Genomic DNA, 20,096 nt, shown 5'->3' on the forward strand with positions numbered 1-20,096 from the left:
TATATATATATATATATATATATATATATATATATATTTTAAAAAAAAGCCTCTCCACTTGGTTAGGTGGGAGAGACCCCAAATTATTTTTTAGAAAAAAAAATCACGTTTCCAGTAATGATTCACAGCTTAGCCCCGCATCATAGTTCAAGCTTTACGTCCCAAAGTCCAGCACCGGTGTGCATAGTTAGTTGTGCAAGCAATGGTGGAGGGGAGAGTACATATATGCATTTGTTTTAATTCCTCCTGTTTCTGTCACGGGTGGTCTCCTTCGATCGGGAGCCTGTCGAGATCACCCCAAAGCCTGAGAAAGACCTGCGGGTTTCCGAGCAAATCCATCCATGCAGGCGGCCAGCCCCGCGGCGGCGGCGGAGGGGAGGGAATTCAATTCAACAGTTGGAGCTGCGCCCCGGCCACCCTCGCTGCTGCGGCATGCGTCCGCGGAGCTCGCGTCCCGGTTGCTCTCCCCAGCGGCTCCGCTCACTGACTCGATTCACCTCACGCCGCCGCTTAAACATTGATACTGATTCTTGTCCAGCCAATCAGGTTGGGGAGCCAGGCCCGGCCTACTCTGCCCACGGCCAATGGGAGGCGGAGTTCGGGCTGGGGCGGGGCCAGCATCCTGGATGCTTCCAAGCCATTGACGAGACCCCAGAGCTGAGCGGCGGGCGCTGTGCAGGGCTTCCCCCGCGGGCCTCCGTGGTCTCTCACCACCCGGAGAGGACGCTTCTCTGTCTTCCTCCAGAAAACAAAACAAGCAAAAAACAACAAAAAAAATTAAAACCCTGGGAACTTTATTTTTTATTTATTTATTTACTTACTTATTTATTGGTGGCATAGACACATACAGCAATGGGAATTGTAGCCTGCTTGCAGAATAAAGTGGCTGTGGTCTTCCAGATGGATTTCTGTACACGCATCCATGCACACGCACACGCGTCGTCATGGTGCTCAGACCCATGCCCACGAAGGCGCCGTCTGCCCAGGGTGCAGGCATTTGTGTGTGAGTGTGTGTGTGTGTGTGTGTGTGTGTGTGTGTGTGTGTGTGCGCGCGCGCGCGCCCGTCTCTGCCTTTGCAAATGGCATGTGAGTGGAAGCGTGTGAGGCTGACAGTGCTGGCGAGAGAGCGAGCGAGCAAACACGCCGCGAGTCATGGCAATCAATATGTAACTTTCTTCATCCTCGGAGAAAAAACCAGCGGTCCCCAGGCACCCATGCAAGGAAAGTCACTTGATTATGAAAGTGTTTCCGAAGAAAAGCAGACGCCTGTTGAAAGAGAGGCGGGTGTTTCCTCAGAGGAAAAGAACCTCTCCAGCGAGGAGAGAGACTCGCTGTCAGCACAGGCTTTGTAGTCTCCAAACTGAATCATCGCGCTGAATAATATTTAGCTTTCTGCACTTTGGATCATAGTTCCCTTCAGTCACGCCTCATATTCAAGGTAATTCGCTGTCCCTCAACACTGTAGCTTTAGTGTTTTTTCCACCTCAATCGTTTCTAAAGTTCCTTCCATATAGCAATTTTTATTTATAATTTTATCTACAGATAGCCAGTGATAAATATATTTGCACAAGCTTCTGTGCACAGAAACTGACTTTAATGTATGAAAACATGTCTATTAAGATTCTGTTGTCTAAGTAACACCATACACAAACCACCACCACCAACAACAACAACAACAATAACAACACTGTGATCCCAAATTCATCCTCTTCAACATCAGAAATCCCGAAGGTTGTTTTTGCTCAAACTACGGTTGCAAACATCCACAAGTGAAGACTGGTATGCTTGTAACCCAGCATTTCTGGGAAAGAGTTAAGACAAAAAAGAAAATTGAAGTATTGAAACAGAGAAGGTGAGTGTTTTGATTGCTAGAGTATTGATTGCAATTCATAAGTACTGAAGTTACATTGCCATTTATAAATTGTGAATGACTAACATACAAATCTGTAACATGAATCATTCAGGATTTCAAAGAAAATCAAATCCAGACCAATTACAAGAAAGTTCTGTAGATTGTTGTTCTGAAGATAATTGCTTAAAGATTTAGGTAAAGGAGCTATTTATTTCCTTCCGGGAGCTCCAAGGAGATAACCAATAGTCTGAACTTGCAGTTTGGTCTCTATCCAAATTTTCCACTTCCTTAGGAAATTTTCACAGCTCAAAAATTCAAAGGGAAGCTCTTTTCAGTCAGACCTTCTAATGCTACAATGTCCTTTCCAGTAGGCAGTTTGTCATGCATACGTTGTTGCTGAAAGGAGGATGAAGAGCTCCGTAGGAACCTGCATTGTTCTGCTAGGAGGTCGCTTAATGACAGACTTGTAGCACTCCACCTGCACGCCTGGGTAAGTGCTGCTATCCCTACATCCACACTTTAGGATGTGACACTTGCATCTTTAAATCCAGAAACTAACTTAAATAAAGAGTAATGATTACAGATTCACACCTTCATATGTTCATTATTATGATTTTTTTTCCAGTACTGGAGATCAATCCCAGGGTCTTGCACAAGCTAACGAATAGCTCTAACGCTGAGTTATAGTCGTAGCCCCTTTAATCATTATCCACTAGTCCATTATCATCATCCTACCATTGAGCTATGTCCGCAGGCCCTTTAGTCATTATATCCTAATACTTCATCCTCACCCTACCACTGAGCTATAACCCAGCCTCTTTAATTATTACAAACTAACACATTATCCCTATCCTACCACTAAGATATGACCCCAGGCCCTTGAATCATTACATCCTAATACAATATCCTTGTCCTACCACTTATCTATATCCCCAGCCCCATTATCATTATACACTAATAAAATACACTTACCCCAAGTTCATGAAAATGAAAAACAACATAAAATGTTCCAAGGATGGTTATTATGGGTCACTTATTAGCCTTAATGAGATGTAATGCCATGCAGTTGAAGGATGATACGAAACATAGTGTCAAAACAGGGGTCCTATGACATGAAAATACATCCTCAGAGACCTAAAATAGTTCAGAACCCCCTCCAGAGTAATTATGTCACACCCCCCTCTAGTGTTTGGACAAAGAACTGCATGCATATGGTGACTACCACAGGGCATGTACAGGAAAGCAGAGCCATCTTTCTTATGTTTCACTTTATTTCTAGCATTAAGTTAAGTTGAGGAAGCAGAATGTATCGCCAAAGCAATTAATTTCACCTTTTTGATTCATACTTATTTTTAAAGGAAATTAAACCAACTAATATCTTAGTCCCAATTGTTTAACTTGTTTTTAGCCAAGTATGTATGGTACATTTAATATTTAACCATTTTCCAAGTCTTTTCCTTTAAAATAGATTTTATGTCTGAAATATAGGTATTACATTCGGTTTATAGCTATGCTTAAAACATAGATCTCAGCTGGCAAAAAGAAGCCAAGTTATAAAAATATTGTTAGTTCAAAAATCTCAATAGTTTTTATTACTAGAGAAGGCTGGAAACATATGATATCAAGTTAAGCAAGTCAGAAGAATGTGTACTTATGAAATAATTCTCACATTTCTCAAGAATAGCTTGCTTGAGAAACATTTATAATTGCAAATCAGTTCCAAACTTAAATAAAATTTAAATTATTTCTTCTTTAAATATGTATGCACTAATCATCTCATATGATTATTAAAAAAAAATCTATGTGTGGGGCTGGAGAGATGGCTTAGCAGTTAAGCGCTTGCCTATGAAGCCTAAAGGACCCCTGTTCGAGGCTCAATTCCCCAGGACCTACGTAAGCCAGATGCACAAGGTGGTATATGCATCTGGAGTTTGTTTGTAGTGGCTGGAGGCCCTGATGCACCCATTCTCTCCCTCTCTTTCTCTCCTTCTCTCTTTCTCTCTGTCTCTCTCTCTCTGTCTTTTTCTCTCTCTGTTTCTCTCAAATAAATAAATAAATAAAAACAAAAAAATTGAAAAATCTAGGTGTGCATGCTCCCTGAGAAAATTATTTGGAAAGACTCATCATATCTATTTAGTTAATAACAAAATTACTTAAGTTGTATTTCAAATGTAAATTAAGTCATGTTAGAATGGCTTCAAAATGAATCATTACAGTTTATTTTTTTAAACACTTATAAAGAATGGCCAATACTTCTGTATCATGGTAATAAGTACCTAATAGTACTATTAATAAATGATCCTAAAATGCAACTTTATATAGCTTTTTTAAAAAATTTTGCCAAAAAAGTACTTTTAAATGCTTACATACTGGGGTAGTGGTAGCTGTGATGTTAATGCATATAGCTGAACTGCTACCATTAAAGAGACTCCAGCAGCTTGTCCTTTGTTCTATAGTTTTGAACTGAATAACATACATCTCTCAAGAAATATTTCTGATGCTGATTTTTCTACACATTCATCATTTATATGAATAAAGCACTTAATTCCATCCCTATCACTTTTGCCAACATTTTGCTACCTGGTTTTATTAATTTATGTTTGTCAACTGAGAAATTTGAATGATGAACGTTTTGATGTTAGAAATATCCATTGTTTCATGTCACATATAAATGCTCAAATGAATTATATCATTGTTTTTGTACATAGTTCCTGCTGTCTTTTACAGATAACTCCACATTACTAACAGACAATTTCTAAAACCTTTCTCCTTAAGTATAAAAATGAATATAATAAGGAATATAAATAAACTGTAATTTTTAAATATCAGAAGAAATGTTTTCTAATGCAAAGATTTTAAGAATTCAATCTCTGGTTCAACAAGGAAATTGTAAAATGTGAAATATCCCACTAAATATAGCATTAACATTTCAATATAAATCTTTCTTTAATTTTCATTAAAATTATGAAATAATGCCATTAAGACAGTTTTAAGTCAGACAATACTGCATTTTCATTTTCTTCTATAGTTTGTATTTGTTATGATAAGTTAAAGTATTATAATATATGCAGATACATGTGATCTCCCTAGTACAGTGTATTAACAATGAACTCTCAAAGTTTCAGAATTAATCCAATACATGCATACAAGTTCTGTTTGAGAGGAGTTAATTTGTAATTCATACAATGAATGAACTAAAGTTACAACTGACATCTGCATACATTGTACATATCTATAAATTTTAAGTCAGGAGTAAATATCCTTCATTTGTGATTAATGATCAGTTTTCGCACAATGCCACATTTTAGAAAAATATTTTGATGAATACAGAAAAATTTAACTTACTTTAAAATAAGATGTAATTTTTTCCTTCTGTGCTGAGGACCAAACTCAGGGCCTCATACTTACTAGGCAAGTACTCATCCACTGAGCTAAATCCCCAACCCCAAGATGTACATATTTCTTTTAAAATAAGTTTTGTACCTGAATGTTACATAGTATTAAAATAAGTGTGTGTGTGTGTGTGTGTGTGTGTGTGTGTGTGTGTGTGTGTGTGTATGCATATAAACTAGGACATAACTAAAAAAGATCAGACCAAGATTGCTATACATCATCAAAATGTTGGTATGCATTAAAGGAGGAAAATAGGTAAAATTGTTTAAAATATAACTCTTAGAAAAAACCTTTATCTCAAAAAGAATCCCAGTGGTATATTTATGTTGTTTTCTGACTTCTCAGCAAAATAATAGTAATAGTAAGTTTGATTAATTTTACAACCTTACTCTTACTGCCCCACAAGAAATTGCATGTTAGCTCCCCCTTGTGGTTACCTTGGTAGTACATCCATTTAGGTATTTGCAAAATTTACTATGTAGGAAAACTAGGTTTGCTTAGTCTTTGCAGATTACTTTTTAAAGGTAAGAAAACTTGTGAATGAAATGGTTAACTTATAAATGTGACTGCTAGATTATTAAATTGGTTTAAGATGAGATAAGAGATAATATCATGATTTCATGCACCATGCAGAAATCACATTATTATTATTATTATTATTTTTATTTTTTTTTTATGTTCGAACATTTTAGGACAATACTAAGGCTGGGAGATCAGCTCTTCGAGGGACCAGGGAAACTCAGTTCAGTAGATGGCACTCTTTCCTCAGAGTCAGTTTTACAATGATGGCCTGAAAAGATGTTTTAAAATGCTGTGTCACAGGAGGTCCTGCCTTTCAGGTGAGGCAAAAACCAAAAGCTTATGATCACTGATGGCTGTAACAGGTCACAGATTTCTTTACATTATTCTAAGATCTTTAACCAGCTTGTTACAGAGATATCATGCAGAGATCAATAAGAATATGCGACAAGTAGCTGAGCCCTTCAGAAAACAAATAAGTACTCTACAAATCCTCTGCATTTTAATTATCATCACAATCATTAACCCTCCCAAGTTTCAGTGGCAAGGTCTTTCTTGGATAATTATATCCCCTTTATGGAAATTCCTCTCTTCTGTGCTTGCTATTTCCTCCTGTCATTTCAGAATGTTAGAAGCAGCTCAGTTGAAAACCAAGGGAGCTGCTACTACATTGGCATCGTTGGTCCCCTTTGTCACAGCACACTATTTGTTTTGGGGAACACACTTTTATTTAGTTCTCTCCCCACTTAATGAAGAATTGCATATCTAACAAAATAATTTCTTGCTTTGCTTGAGTGATGCATTTGAGTCATTTCAAAGAAAAGAAATCACTAGAATAGAGCATCTATAAATTATCGCATTGATCTTGAGCTCCTGAACTCTGATACTTGAAGGTTGTCCACAGCCTTCTGAGTCCATGTCACCTGTTTCTAGAAAGACTAAAAATGGTATCCAACACAAAGATCATGATCATTGGCCGGGTGTGGTGGCACATGCCTTTAATCCCAGCACTCAGGACGCAGAGGTAGGAAGATAGCCATGAGTTCAAAGCCACCCTGAGATGACACAGTGAATTCCAGGTCAGTCTGAACTAAAGTGTGATCCTACATTGAAACCTCACCCCCCCAAGAATATAGATAGATAGATAGATAGATAGATAGATAGATAGATAGATAGATAGATCATGATCATTTACAGTTTACCAATATTAAATAGAAATGGAATGACCTAATGTTTTAGATAAACACTGAAGGATTTAATTCCAACACTAATATTAAATGTGTCAGACATCTTCATTTCTTATCCAAACTACTTTTATTAGTTTTACATGTGACTATCATAACAAACTAATGAACAAATAGGATTTATATGTTTAAGGACATATTCAAATGCTGACAAATTATTCTGAGAATTAATACAGATTAAATTTTAAAAACATATTAGATGAGCCTGTGTGATCTATTGTTCCCTTCCTAAATGACATAATCAAGGTATAAGAATCAGAGAAATGAATAATAGTGGGAGGCATTACAATTTATCACACAGCTTAGCCATTTATGCAAATACAAATCAAGAGTATTCTGAAAGTATGTCAATAAGAACAGTGGTATTTAAACTTTTGTGGCAACGATCTATTCAAAATTCCACTGATTTCTACAAAACCTATTCCCAATAAATTTGATGGTGATCTATAAATTTAATTTATACATACATTTTCATGAACAGGTAGGAGTTATTTATACTGGTGTAGTACACTCATTATAGTATCTCAGTTTTGGAAAATTGCTGAAAGCAAGCTTTAATCCAGGTACGGTATCATATAACTAATTTCATCACTCAAGAGATTGAAGCAGGAGGGATCACCATGAGTTAAAAAACAAAAAAAGCCTGGCCTAGAAATGCAACCATAACTTTAATAAAAAGCAGCAGATCTTCACTGCTAATATTAATATCTTTGGTTGGAGAGATGCCTCAGCACTTAAGACCACTTCCTGTGCTAGCAGGAAGGCCTGGGGAGGCTACAGAGATCCTGGAGTTATTTCCCCAGGACCTCCACAAATAGCTGTGCGTGACCATAAATGTGTCTGTAATCATAGTCCCTTGAGGAGAAGTGTCTGAAGAATCATTGGAGCTTAGAGAAAAAAAAAAAATGCAAGCCTTGGGAATCACCAAGAGACTCCTCTGGCTCAAGCAAGAACAGACAAAAATATTAATGGGACAGAAAACCTGGTATTTCCCAGTAGTCACCACAGACAAGAACACCCTTCCAGGCTAGCACACAGGGCACTGCATGGGCACATGCATGTGTGTATAAGTCACACAAATCACCATACAGACACATACACTTATGTGCAAAAATAAAACAAAACAAACAAACAAACAAAAAACCCTTAAGAGATAGGAGATGAATTTATGCAAGGTATTGCCCTGTAAGGGCTTATGGTGCTTTAATGCTTGAAAAACTCAATTTTCAAAGGGAGATACAACCTGGTACTTATGAACAGAGACTTCATTTGGAGCAGAAAGCATAATACTTGTGATATTAGTGTACAGTGTGCCAGCTTCTCACTCTATTATTCAGGAGTAGCAGGAACATATACATTGAGTTCCAGAGCTTTTTCTCACTCACACTGGTGAAAGATGAATAGACGAATTCTTTCTAGTTAAAGGTAAAGGACACTGATAATATAAATAAGCAAGAGAAGTGAGAATAGGCATTAGCAATGGTGAAATTTTAAAATTCACTTCAACATATGTAAATTAACAATATTATGAAAGTAGTAACTAGATTCTTAAGTCATAGACACTCATACAAATATTTAATTCTAAATTTATTTTCAGCATCCATGCATATAAAACCATATTTTAACTATTATTGGAATGTGCTTAACCATTGCTATCATATGATTAAGTTAAATGATTTACCAGAGAATTCATTAAGAAACAATGGATGGAGTTCCTTGTAACACATATACTTCAGACTAGAAGGAATTAAAATGTTAGAGATAGAACAGTGTATTGCCCCTAGTGAATTAAAGGTAAGAAGGAAAACTTCACAGAAAAGGAAACCTAATTTTTTAAAATGAACACATGCATAATAGAGAGGGCTATTTAATATTAACTAATTTCTGAATCCTTGTCTGAGATTCAAAGTTAATTGATGACGTTAGTTGTCAATTGTTACCCATTTTATCATTTGCTCAACTGTCATTGCAGAAAAATAAAAATAAAAATAAAAACTCCTACAGAGAGAGCAACAATGACATCCTTAAATGGATTAGTGATTTCTGCATTTATGTATACAAGTATGATGGGACTAACGGAAAATTGATTTCTCAATGCTTAAGTTCCCAGTCACACTTCCTTGGGAACAGGAAGGACAATATCTTGGAAATATATATATGCCCAGCACCTACTAGTTAAAGAGCAGGGATGGTCACATATTTCCTGGTAGTTATGCAAAATATAGCAGATGACCTCACTTTTTTTTTAACTTTTACCAAATTCTCTAGTCTGTTAGTGAATCTGTCTTTAGAGGTGATCCTTGAACATAAGCAGGTAGGGGCCACACTACAGAAAACAAGTGCTATAGTGACAGGAATCACAGAATCAAGTCCTACCACCTTCTTTTGAAGAAAAATTGATGTGGAAACAGGAGAAAGTATTTAAATAATTGCAAATGATGTTCTTGAAATAACATCTAAAAGAAGAGAACCCATGGAGGTTGGATTAGGTGTTCATTAAAAAAATACAAACTTTTAAAAAAACAGGAATCTAAAATACAAAAGAACAGTAGGTTCAGCCAACAGCAAAAGAATACCGCAACATGCTTACAGAGTGCTAAAAAGCTGAAAACTGCAAATGGGTGGGAGAAGAGAGAAATAAATAATAGAAACCATAGGTTTTTCATTATCAGCATGAATAAGAAATTATAAAGGAGTGAAAAGTAGAGAGAAGAAAATCTAAAACCATGAAATATAAAGAACAAGTATTTGGAAGGAGAGAAGATGAAAAAGACTGTTAAGCTGAACTAATTCATTGACTATGAGACAAAAATGTAAAAACCAATACAAAGTATCCTTTCTGCAGGTGTCCAAGGATGGTGGACTATTAAGTTCCCACCCTAGTCTGTGCCACACAGGACTGTTGTAGTTGGTTTCCACCCTCCACCTGTAATCAAAATGAGTAGGAGTGAGCTGCCATTTTCCAAGCTACAATTTGCTTATCTACACAAGAAGTTACTTCTGTCATTTCAAAACATGTGATATTCACGAATATCAAGTAACACTGGATGAAAAGAGAAAGGTATTATGAAAACTCAGTCTATCTTGCTTGCTCTGTGGATATATTCTTGGGGCCAAACCATATAAGAAATCAAATTCCATGGTGTCCTGGAGGTTCTTCAGCACTTGTTCTCAATCAGAATTTTAGAGATGACATGTATCATTTTTTCCCAGGATTTTATCATTTTTTATTGCCCTTATGTCTCCAAAAGCAGAAATAAATGATTTAGTTTTTTTTAATGCATATGTACCATGTGTGGTGCTTTAGGTATGTTTTCTGTACTGTATGTCAGAGTGTGTGCATTATACAACCCATGCACATATGAAAGGAGGCCAGAGAAGAACATGGGAGGTCCTCCATACCCTTCTCCATATAGAATGTCTCATTGTACCCTGAACTGCTGACTTCTTGAAACTCAACCATTCTTTAGATTTCAATCCACACAGGGCTGTGGTTACTGACTTGGGGAAGGGAACACTGGGCTGATGATGTGGGTGCTGGAAACTCTAGTTCAGAATGAATCAGGCCATCTCAGATATTCCTGCTTGAGCAGCAAGCAGTCTCACCATTCATCCTTCTCCACAGCCCTGGATAAGCTCTTAAAGTATCTTGACTAGCACAGTTAAGCCTTTTTCCACTCATGGATTTTCTTACACATATACCAGGGTAATGGACAGTTCCACAGTTATACAAGTTTTTATCTCCATGTTTTTTGTTTGTTTGTTGCTCTGTAAGATTCGCTTAACAATTCTTTTCGGTAACTCGCTTTATTGCCTTTATCGTTTCCTATAAAGTATATTCCTCTCAATTTATCTTCCTAACTGTAGTAAATATGCAATATGGATCTTTAGATCTTATAAGTCAACAAGAGAAATTGAAATGTCTCTACTGGAAAAAGAAGAGCCAACTTTCACAAGATATATCAAGAATAGTCTATAAAAGGACCAAGATGATATATTCTATGACTCAGGAGAGAATATGTTAACTTTAAGGTTACAGTAGATGGAAGGGAAAGAGCTAAGAATATTGTTCAAATTTGTTCAGAGTGACCAAAAGAGTGAGTGAGCTCTAAATTCTATACTATCACAAAGGTGAATTTCTCAGCTGCATGCCATTTTGCCTCTGCATCTGCAACTCAGCAAAGCCCTCTGACATCCTGAGATATGGCTCATAGACATACATCACAGATATTTCTGTGCTTTTAAGAGCTCAGGTTACTAGGTTGGATCCATTCAAATAGCTCAGAACAATTAAAATTTGTAACTTTCACTAATTTCAAAACATTTTCCCTTACTTAATATAATTTATTAGCAGTTTTCATGGATTAGTATTTGGATATATTTTAGGGGTGTTTTCTGCATAATCACAAAAAAATTGGATAAATAAGGTCTTGGAAATGACGCTGTGGATAAAATGCATGTTGTGAAAATGTGAAGATGCAGGTTTCAGATCCCTACCAACCATGTGAATGCATGGTAGCCCATCTGTAACATCAGCCTTCAGAAAACAGACTCAGGGAAACTAAGAATGGAACCCAGCACCTTGTAGGCTAAGATAGTGCCATAACACTGAGTTTTATACTCAGCCCATTTTATTTATAATTAGTACAGCCACTTATAGGTGCTATATGTAAATTATAAGCTTATTGTAAGTTATAAATTACCTATGAATATTATAATTATTTATAATTAGTAATCTCTCAGCTATTCCACTGGTAATTTATTATCAAGTTTTCTAAATATTTCAAAATCTACTTTAGATTGGATACTTTATTTCATCAGTGCATTAAAATATTTTACATGTTTTAAATCATCTTTTGATTTATGTGTTTGTTTGTAAAGAGCTATATATGCAATATTCTTTCATTTTGTTTATCTTTTGTTTGCTTCTGAATGTGTGGCAACATAAACACAACAATGCATATAACAGACAAGTTCTCAAAAATGTCACATGACATTTTACCCAAACATCTGTCAAATAAAAGGTTAGAATTCTCACTTCATGAATAAAATATATACCAATTAGTAGCAATATACTGCTTCCAATTGCATAATTTTGGCAAGAGGAAGTTGACATGCTTTTCATTGTTCACAGGCATCTTTTACTCCTTGTGCTACAGGTCTCTGTTGATTCTAAAGGTGACTTATACATAACAATTTTAGAGTTACTTAAAACACATACAGCTAAATTCCACATGTAATTTATCTGACAATATATTATATATCATCAAGAATTATAATTTCTATGCATCAAATATATGCTACTTATTCCACACCACAAATGCATATTGTTTATCAAAATTGGTAATGAGAATTTGCTACTAGCATTCTTGTATTTAATAAAACTCTTGGATTATAATATTTTCTAGATGACACTAAAGTTGTTATGAATAATATAAAAATTTTTCATGTAAAAACTTCTGAGTTATATTACAGAAGATATTTTAATTATTTAGATAAGCTATAAATATAATTTGAACATTTATACCTTGGGTATAAAATATAAATAATAAATTAAAATATTCAGAATGTGGTTGTCATAGATTTTTACATAAATAGAAATACCAAACAATATAGATTACCCAGATCATCTTAATCATACTGTCTTAAGTGTTTTTCCTTCCTGTTGTGAAACATTCAGCACATCTTTTCATACTAGAGCATTGTTCTTTTGAATGAATATGCACATTTAAAAAAATTATCTATTTACTTTACTTATTAGAGAGAGAGAGGGAGAGAAAGAAAGAAAGAAAGAAGGAAAGAAAGAAAGAAAGAAAGAAAGAAAGAAAGAAAGAAAGAAAGAAAGAAAGAGGAGTTAGACAGAGAAGAATGAGTATGCCAGGGCCTTCAGCCACTGCAAACGAAAGCCAGATGCATGTGCCCCTTGTGGGTCTAGCTTACGTGGGTCCTGGGGAATCAAACCTGGGTTCTTTGGTTTTGCAAGCTAGTGCCTTAACTGCTAAGGCATCCTCCCAGCCCAATATGTAGATTTTAATTTTATAAATCTATTACTATGTATGAAATTGGTTATTTCTCTTTCTACAGATTTATACATGTTTATATTTTATTTTCAAAATGTTGAAGTTGAAGTAATTTTTAACATTTATATATTTGCTGCAGTATTTTTATATTAAATTAATATTCAATAAATTCATTAGTTATATCAAAAATGAATACCAAGTATATTATATACAACAAAATCTTGGACAAACTATTCCCTTCAAAATTGGAAATGTCATAAAGACTGAAGAAAAGACATCTTTCAGATTTGAAAAAAATTGAAAGAGGGCTGAAGAGATGGCTTAGCAGTTAAGTGCTTGCCTGTGAAGCCTGAGGACCCCGGTTTGAGGCTCAATTCCCGAGCACCCACGTTAGCCAAATGCACAAGGGGGCGCACGCATATGGAATTCGCCTGCAGTGGCTGGAAGCCCTGGCATGCCCATTTTCTCTCTCTCTCTCAATCTCTCTCTCTCTCTCTCTCTCTCTCTCTCTCTCTCTCTCTCTCTCTCTCTGCCTCTTTCTCTGTCTATTGCTGTCAAATAAATAAATAAATAAATATAAACCAAAACAATTTTTTTAAAAATGTTGAAAGAAACATAAAATTGCAATGCTTAATTTTAAGGAGAATACTGAGTTATAAAAAGCATAATCCCACAAAGGACTATTACAGGACTATTTGAGTGTGAAAGGTCTGGACTCCATAGACTCCTGTGTTTGAACACTTGGTGCCAGATAGTGGTGGTAGTTTGGAAGATTGTGGGACCTTTTGGAAGTGGGGGACAAACTGATAAAGTATATATTTTTTAAATATGTTTATTTATTTGTTTGAGAGTGAGAGAGAAAGAGAGACAGAGAATGGGCATGACAGGGCCTCAAGCCACTGCAAACCAACTCCAAATGCACACACCATTTTGTGTACCTGGCTTACATGGGTCTTGGGGAATTGAACCTGGGTCCTTTGGCTTTGCAGGCAAGCGCTTTAATTGCTAAGCTATCTCTCCAGCCCAAGAAATAGATTTTTATGAGACCTGCAGAGTTAAATTTCTGATGCTTCCACCTAAGCTGGCTCTTTCATCTGCCATCGATAGCATGTAGAATGTCACCTCCCTCTCCTGCTGCCATAGACTCAAGCTCCTTTTGCTCATATGTGCCTTTTTTGCCAGAATTGACTGTGCCATCTCAAATAATGAGTGAAAATAGTTCCCTCTTTCTTCAAGTTGCTTCTGCTTAGTTATTTGGTAATAAGAATGAGAGGTCACCAATACAAGGACATTACTAGAACAAATAATAATATTGAAATAAATAAATATATGTTTATGATTAACCAAAAAGTTTCAGTGCTACATTTGTGATGCAAATAACTATACTTAAGAAAATATCCTTATTTTAGGAATTATATACTGTCCTAATTATGATATGTAAGTTTTGATTTTAAGCAGTTAAAAATGGTGCACTTTGGGGTGTTTTCTGCATAATCACAAAATAATTGGATATCTAAGATCCTAGAAATGACTCTGTGGATAAAATGCATGCTGTGAAAATGTGAAGACACGGGTTGCAGATCACTACCACCCATGTGAATGCATGGTAGCCCATCTGTAACCCCAGCCTTCAGAAAAGAGACACATACACACACACACATATCTGTGTATATATATATATGTATGTGTGTGTATGTATATAATTTGTATGTACATTTCCATAAATACATGTTTTCATTAAAATATTTTTCATGTGCATGCATGTGGTCTGTATGTATTCATGCATGCATGTTTGTATATGTGTACGTACATATGCCTACATGGGTATTTGTGCAGTTGTGTGTCACTGCATGTGTAAGCCAGAGGTCAGGATTGAATATCTTCCCTGTCATTCTCCACATTGTTTTTTTGAGATAGAATCTCTTGCTTGAACCTGGAGCTCATTGACTGAGCTAGACATGTTAGTCAGCAAGCAAGTCTTCAGGATACTTCTGTCTCTGTAAAGTACTAGGATTACAGGCACAAACTAACATATCTGGATATGTAGATACCTGGCTTATTTTATGGGGTACCATAAGAAGAATGGGAAAAACATAGCTTTTTATTTTATTTTATTTTTTTATAGAAAGGGGTTAGCTAAGGACAGAAGCCCAAAGCACACATGGATATCACCATGCCTCCTCTAGAACCCACATTTGACCCAGTCTCATCCAAGATATCTGCAAGCAACACTCTCCAGCAGCACCTTCCTGCTTCTTCCTCAGCTTAGCACACCAGTGGGCTACCTTCTCCTGAGTCAGCCTCTTGAGTCCAACAATCCTTCAGGTCTCTCACTTATACACCTGGGACTGATGATGATGAAACTCATCCCAAGTGGAGCTTAGATCCTTATGAAGGATGCTCACTACATGTGTAATCCTCTTTTGGCCTTCGCCCTCTGGGTCTGTCAGAACACAAGTGTGTAAGTCTCTTTCCACAGAGGGAGAGGACTTTTTCTTGTCCAAGCAATTTCCTTGTTTTGGGATGCTTTCCTATTTTGCTACAAGTATGATCTCCCCTTATTTTCTCTTTTTACTCTGAGCTCTTTACTGTCTCTTAACCTTATCTGGTCTCTTATGTGAGGGGCCCTTGTGGCTTGGCCTCTACTGCTTTGCTTTTCCCTTGTGCTTTTGTTTTCTGCAGATGAGGCTTCTTCCCCAGAGATGTGAAGAAGATTCTTTCCACCTACCCTCCTCTTTAAAGCAAGGTAAGGGGGAAAATTTCTCCCTGGCTTCAGCCTCTCAGCTAGCCTTCCCTCTGAATCTTAGCATCAATAAAATACACATCATAATTCATAATTTTCCTATCCAGGATTCTGTGTTTTCAATTTTGCTAACTGGGATAGGAATACAAAAGTTCAAGTCTACAGTCTTGGGATCTCCTGCTTCTTTATGGAATTTAATCCCTCCTTGGACCCCAAGTTCTGCATTCATATTGAGGATCCAACTCAGGTCCACATAGTTTTGCTTCAAGCACTCTTCCCATGTAGCCCTCTCGCCAGCCCCAATGCACATGTTTAAAATGCATGCCATATAAAGAAGAAATAAAGAATGAGAACACCAGCATGGCAACATGTTTACAAAACTAAATCTAGCAAAGAGATTACAAGATTTTTTCCAGATGGGTTTGCTCATATTTTTGCATTTTTCTGTAAACTTGTAATTACTTCTAAGTAAAAAGTGAATAAAATCCATAGAAATTTTCAGATTGCTCTTAGTAAGGCTTAATTCACTCCTCCTATCTTCTTTTCTTCATTTCCCCTTTCTTTTCCTTAATATGTGTTTATTGCTTACTTCCTCTCTCTTGCTCTTCTTCCCTTCTTCTGCTGCCAAAAATCCATTAAGTAAAGTAACATTCTGAGCTGGTCAGAAGGTCAGCTGAAGCCAGGGGAAGGCCATATGTGCCCAGAGAAAATGGGAATGCCATGAAACTGGCTACATGCAAAATGACTGAGCTGATGGAAGCCAAATTCCTCTCCAGGAAAGAAATTACATATGTAGAAATTATGAAGGTATTGTGAGCTCTGTAACTTTGTGCCAGGCTTGGTTTTGGAATGTACTTAAGGTAACAGACTTGTAGACTGCAATGTCAATCTGGATAGAAACAAATTGGCATATGTCTCCATACCCTCAAAGATTTGTGATAAAGCTTCCTGATTTATCTCCAGCTGTTAAAGCATTTGAAAGGTGGAGCCTGATAAAGAAGGTGTGTCACTGGGTCAGATGTTGGGGTTGATAAGTCCAGTTGTACTATGTGTTCAAAGCTATCTTATGTTTGTGTTATCTTTATATTGTGTATTTATGATGAAGTAAGCTAGCTTCCTTCCCCATGGCGACACTTCCCCTCAAAACTGTAAGCCTGAAATAAACCCTTTCCACCTATAAGCTTCTTCTGGTTGGATGCTTCCCCGCCCCTGCGACCCCAAGAATGAGAAGGTAATTGCAACAGAAAAAACTTGGTACCAAAAAGTGGGGTTTTTAATGTGATGTATCTAACCTGTGGGTTTTGGTGCTTTGGAACTTACCTATGAGAGAAATATGGAAGGATTTAGAAGAGTGGACTAAAGAAGCCTTGCATTGCTGATAGCAGATTTTGATGGGTTATTCTGGAGAGATTTTGAAATATCTAAACACAAAAAGAAATGTAGGCTGTGAAGGCTTGCTTTATAAAGTTCTAAGGGGGTAGGAAAGAATTTTGGTAGAATTGGGCTACTGATGGAAAGACTGACTATATTCTACCTATATCCTGAGAATTTGAGATTTGTTGAACTTAAAGTTACAGACTAGTATACTTGGTGAAAGTAGTAATAGAAAGATATGAAAATGTATAGTTTATCACAGAAACAAAGACTAGCAAGTTTGAAGTTACAGTTGCAGAGATTGGTTTTATGCCACTTAAAATGCAGCTTTTAAGGAGATTATTACCATTAAAGGTGGGACAACTGTTTTGCATTTGGGCAACTGAAAAGTTTTCCTGAAGATGAAAGTCATCACATAGAAGGCCCATGCTAGTGAGAATGAAAATTACTTTTATTAGAGGGGTTTTGAGGAAGAATGCTGAAGGAATATCCTGTTCCTTAAGGCCAAGGACATTTCCTCTTACATTTACAAATTAGTCTATGCTACTTGCCTGGTGCTGGTTGAGGAATAATAACAAAGGCAGCAAAGAATGTCATAAAGTGCAGAGGGTCCCAAGAGCTCCTAAAATGCAGGAATGTGAAACAGGTTTAAAATCCATGAATGGAAGCCCTGTAAGGTCACTATAGAATTAGGAAGATGAACCTTAGGTTCAAGAGGAGATCTCAAGAGTTGGATATGTCAGGAGTGTGATGGCCACTAAGGGAAGCCGCTAGCTTTGGTTCAGGTGGATCTGCCTGGAAGGGAAGCAGAACAGCAATGGGGCAATGAATTGTGAAAGTCTTTGGAACCAAATGACTTGATCCCAGATCCCATATATGATATGGAACTGCAGACATTTAATGTTTGCCATGCTGAGTATTCATCTTGCACAGGTCCAGTCTCTTATTATGCCTTCTTTTCACAATGGGAATATCTAGGCTGTTTCATTCTGTCACAGAAGTATGTAACTTGTGTATTGATTTTTCAAGTTAAGAGACTGACTTGAATCTGAGATGAGTTTTTGAAATATTGAGTAGTGTTAAAATATGTAAGATAAGAAGGACTCTTAAAGTTCAACTGAATGTAATTTGCATTGTGAGGAGAGCATAAATTTATGGGGACAAGGGTAGAATGGCTTTGAATGTAAATAATCTCACAACACATGTGATTGAGTTTCCTGCTTCATCCTCATCTGGTGAATCATTTGAGAGGTAGAGCCTTGGTAGAAAAAGTATGCCACTGAGGGAAGACATTGATGTTGATGAGTCTAACACTACTGCGTGTTCAGAACCAGCTCATCCTTGCTATTCCCTCTCTGCTGTGGCTGTATGATGAAGTATACCAGCTTCTGCCACTATGATGAAATGAAACAGCTTTTGTGACTATGATTAAACTCCCCTCAATATGTAAGCCTGAAATAAACCACTTCCTCATACCAGCTACCTCTAGTCAGTATGTTGTCCCTGTAATGAGAAAGTAACTGCAGCGATGTTTATAGCATATATTTTTTTCTCTCATCCATTGTAGTATGTAAGCTTTTTCTTGTCATTTGTTTCAGTAGAACTGAGGTAAATTACCTTACCCTTTTACAACAATAAATTTAAATCGATTCATACCCTGATTCCTCTTCAGATAGTAAAAATCTAGCACTTTTTAAACAATCTTTATTTAACTGATTTGGTGATATTTTTTTCTTATCAGACTCCAAAATGTGAGAATTAATTAAATTACTGTATGTGAAATTTTTATAGAAGTCTGCTAAATATTTAAGGAAGTCATCATATTTCAATAACAATTTATTTTTATATTTGTGTTTTTATTTTGGGGGATTATCAATTTTGACATCATAAGTTAAATACTTGGCAAGATTAATTTTAGAATCATTTCATGATATGACTCTTAACTTACTTTATTTTCTCAGTTATCCCTATGAAATTAATTATATTTTTTACTGAAGTATCAGTTTCACATATTTTAACACCCTGCTTTATGCATATAAGTTATACATATAAATGACTTGATGTTACTGTTTAAGGTGTATTATGATAATTTATCAAGTACTTGTCTTCTTTTAGAAGAAATACTCAAGAAAACACTTTATTTCTTTATTAATTAACTTGATCTTTAAATTAAAAATACTTCATGACATATCAAATTGTAATAAGCAAAACCATTTGCTGTCAGAAAGCTTTAGTTACACTTCATATGCCTTTAGTCGATATAATGAGAATATTTACCTATTCTATTGCTATAGAAATTTTCTTTTATAAATGTACTATTCAAATCATGGAGAGTAAATTATTTATTTAGTTGGTAGGTTATGTGAAATTCAGTGCCACAGGTATGCAGTAGTAGGTGATAAAGGTTTTTGATCTTTTCTACAGTGTTTTTTTTTTAATTTTTATTTTTTTATTAGTTTTCTATTCAGCAAATACAGGCAATTTGGTACCATTATTAGGCTCATCCATGACCTACCCCCTCCCCATTGGCCTCTCCTTGTTGAGGTATATGGGTCATGCATTCTGGAGTTAGCTCACAGTTATTGGTATGATAAATGTGGTTTTTTAAGTCCTTATTTTATTCCTTCCCTGAGACACATGAAGTAGTTAGAAAAACACAGGATAGGATAGAATGTGTCTGTTCTTAGGAAAAAAAGTGTGTTTATGGTAAAAATAATGCTGGCATAGCATAAGTATCACTGTAATAATTCCACATTTACTATAAGATAATAAGTTGCCAGTTAATGGAACCAACCTTTGAATATTATAGTACTGGGCCATGTCTGGTTTAGATCCTTACCATCAAAGTGATGCATGCCAACAAGGACATCAAGGAACATGTTCCACAAGCTGCTCTTTTTGTGTACATCAATTATCACACTTCCTTTTAGTGACCTAAAAAACAAATATTA

At 36.2% G+C, this 20,096-nt stretch overlaps 1 long non-coding RNA gene across 1 annotated transcript; it reads left to right on the forward strand.

Annotated features, from left to right (window-relative positions):
- Positions 1-2,243: 2,243 nt before the first annotated feature.
- Positions 2,244-10,212, forward strand: LOC123459266. The gene is made up of 3 exons (XR_006636166.1): positions 2,244-2,342; positions 5,938-6,084; positions 9,854-10,212. It is a non-coding gene; the product is annotated as an uncharacterized LOC123459266 (long non-coding RNA).
- Positions 10,213-20,096: the final 9,884 nt, after the last annotated feature.

Source organism: Jaculus jaculus, chromosome 3 (assembly GCF_020740685.1).
Source record: "Jaculus jaculus isolate mJacJac1 chromosome 3, mJacJac1.mat.Y.cur, whole genome shotgun sequence".
Classification (NCBI taxonomy): Eukaryota; Metazoa; Chordata; class Mammalia; order Rodentia; family Dipodidae; genus Jaculus; species Jaculus jaculus.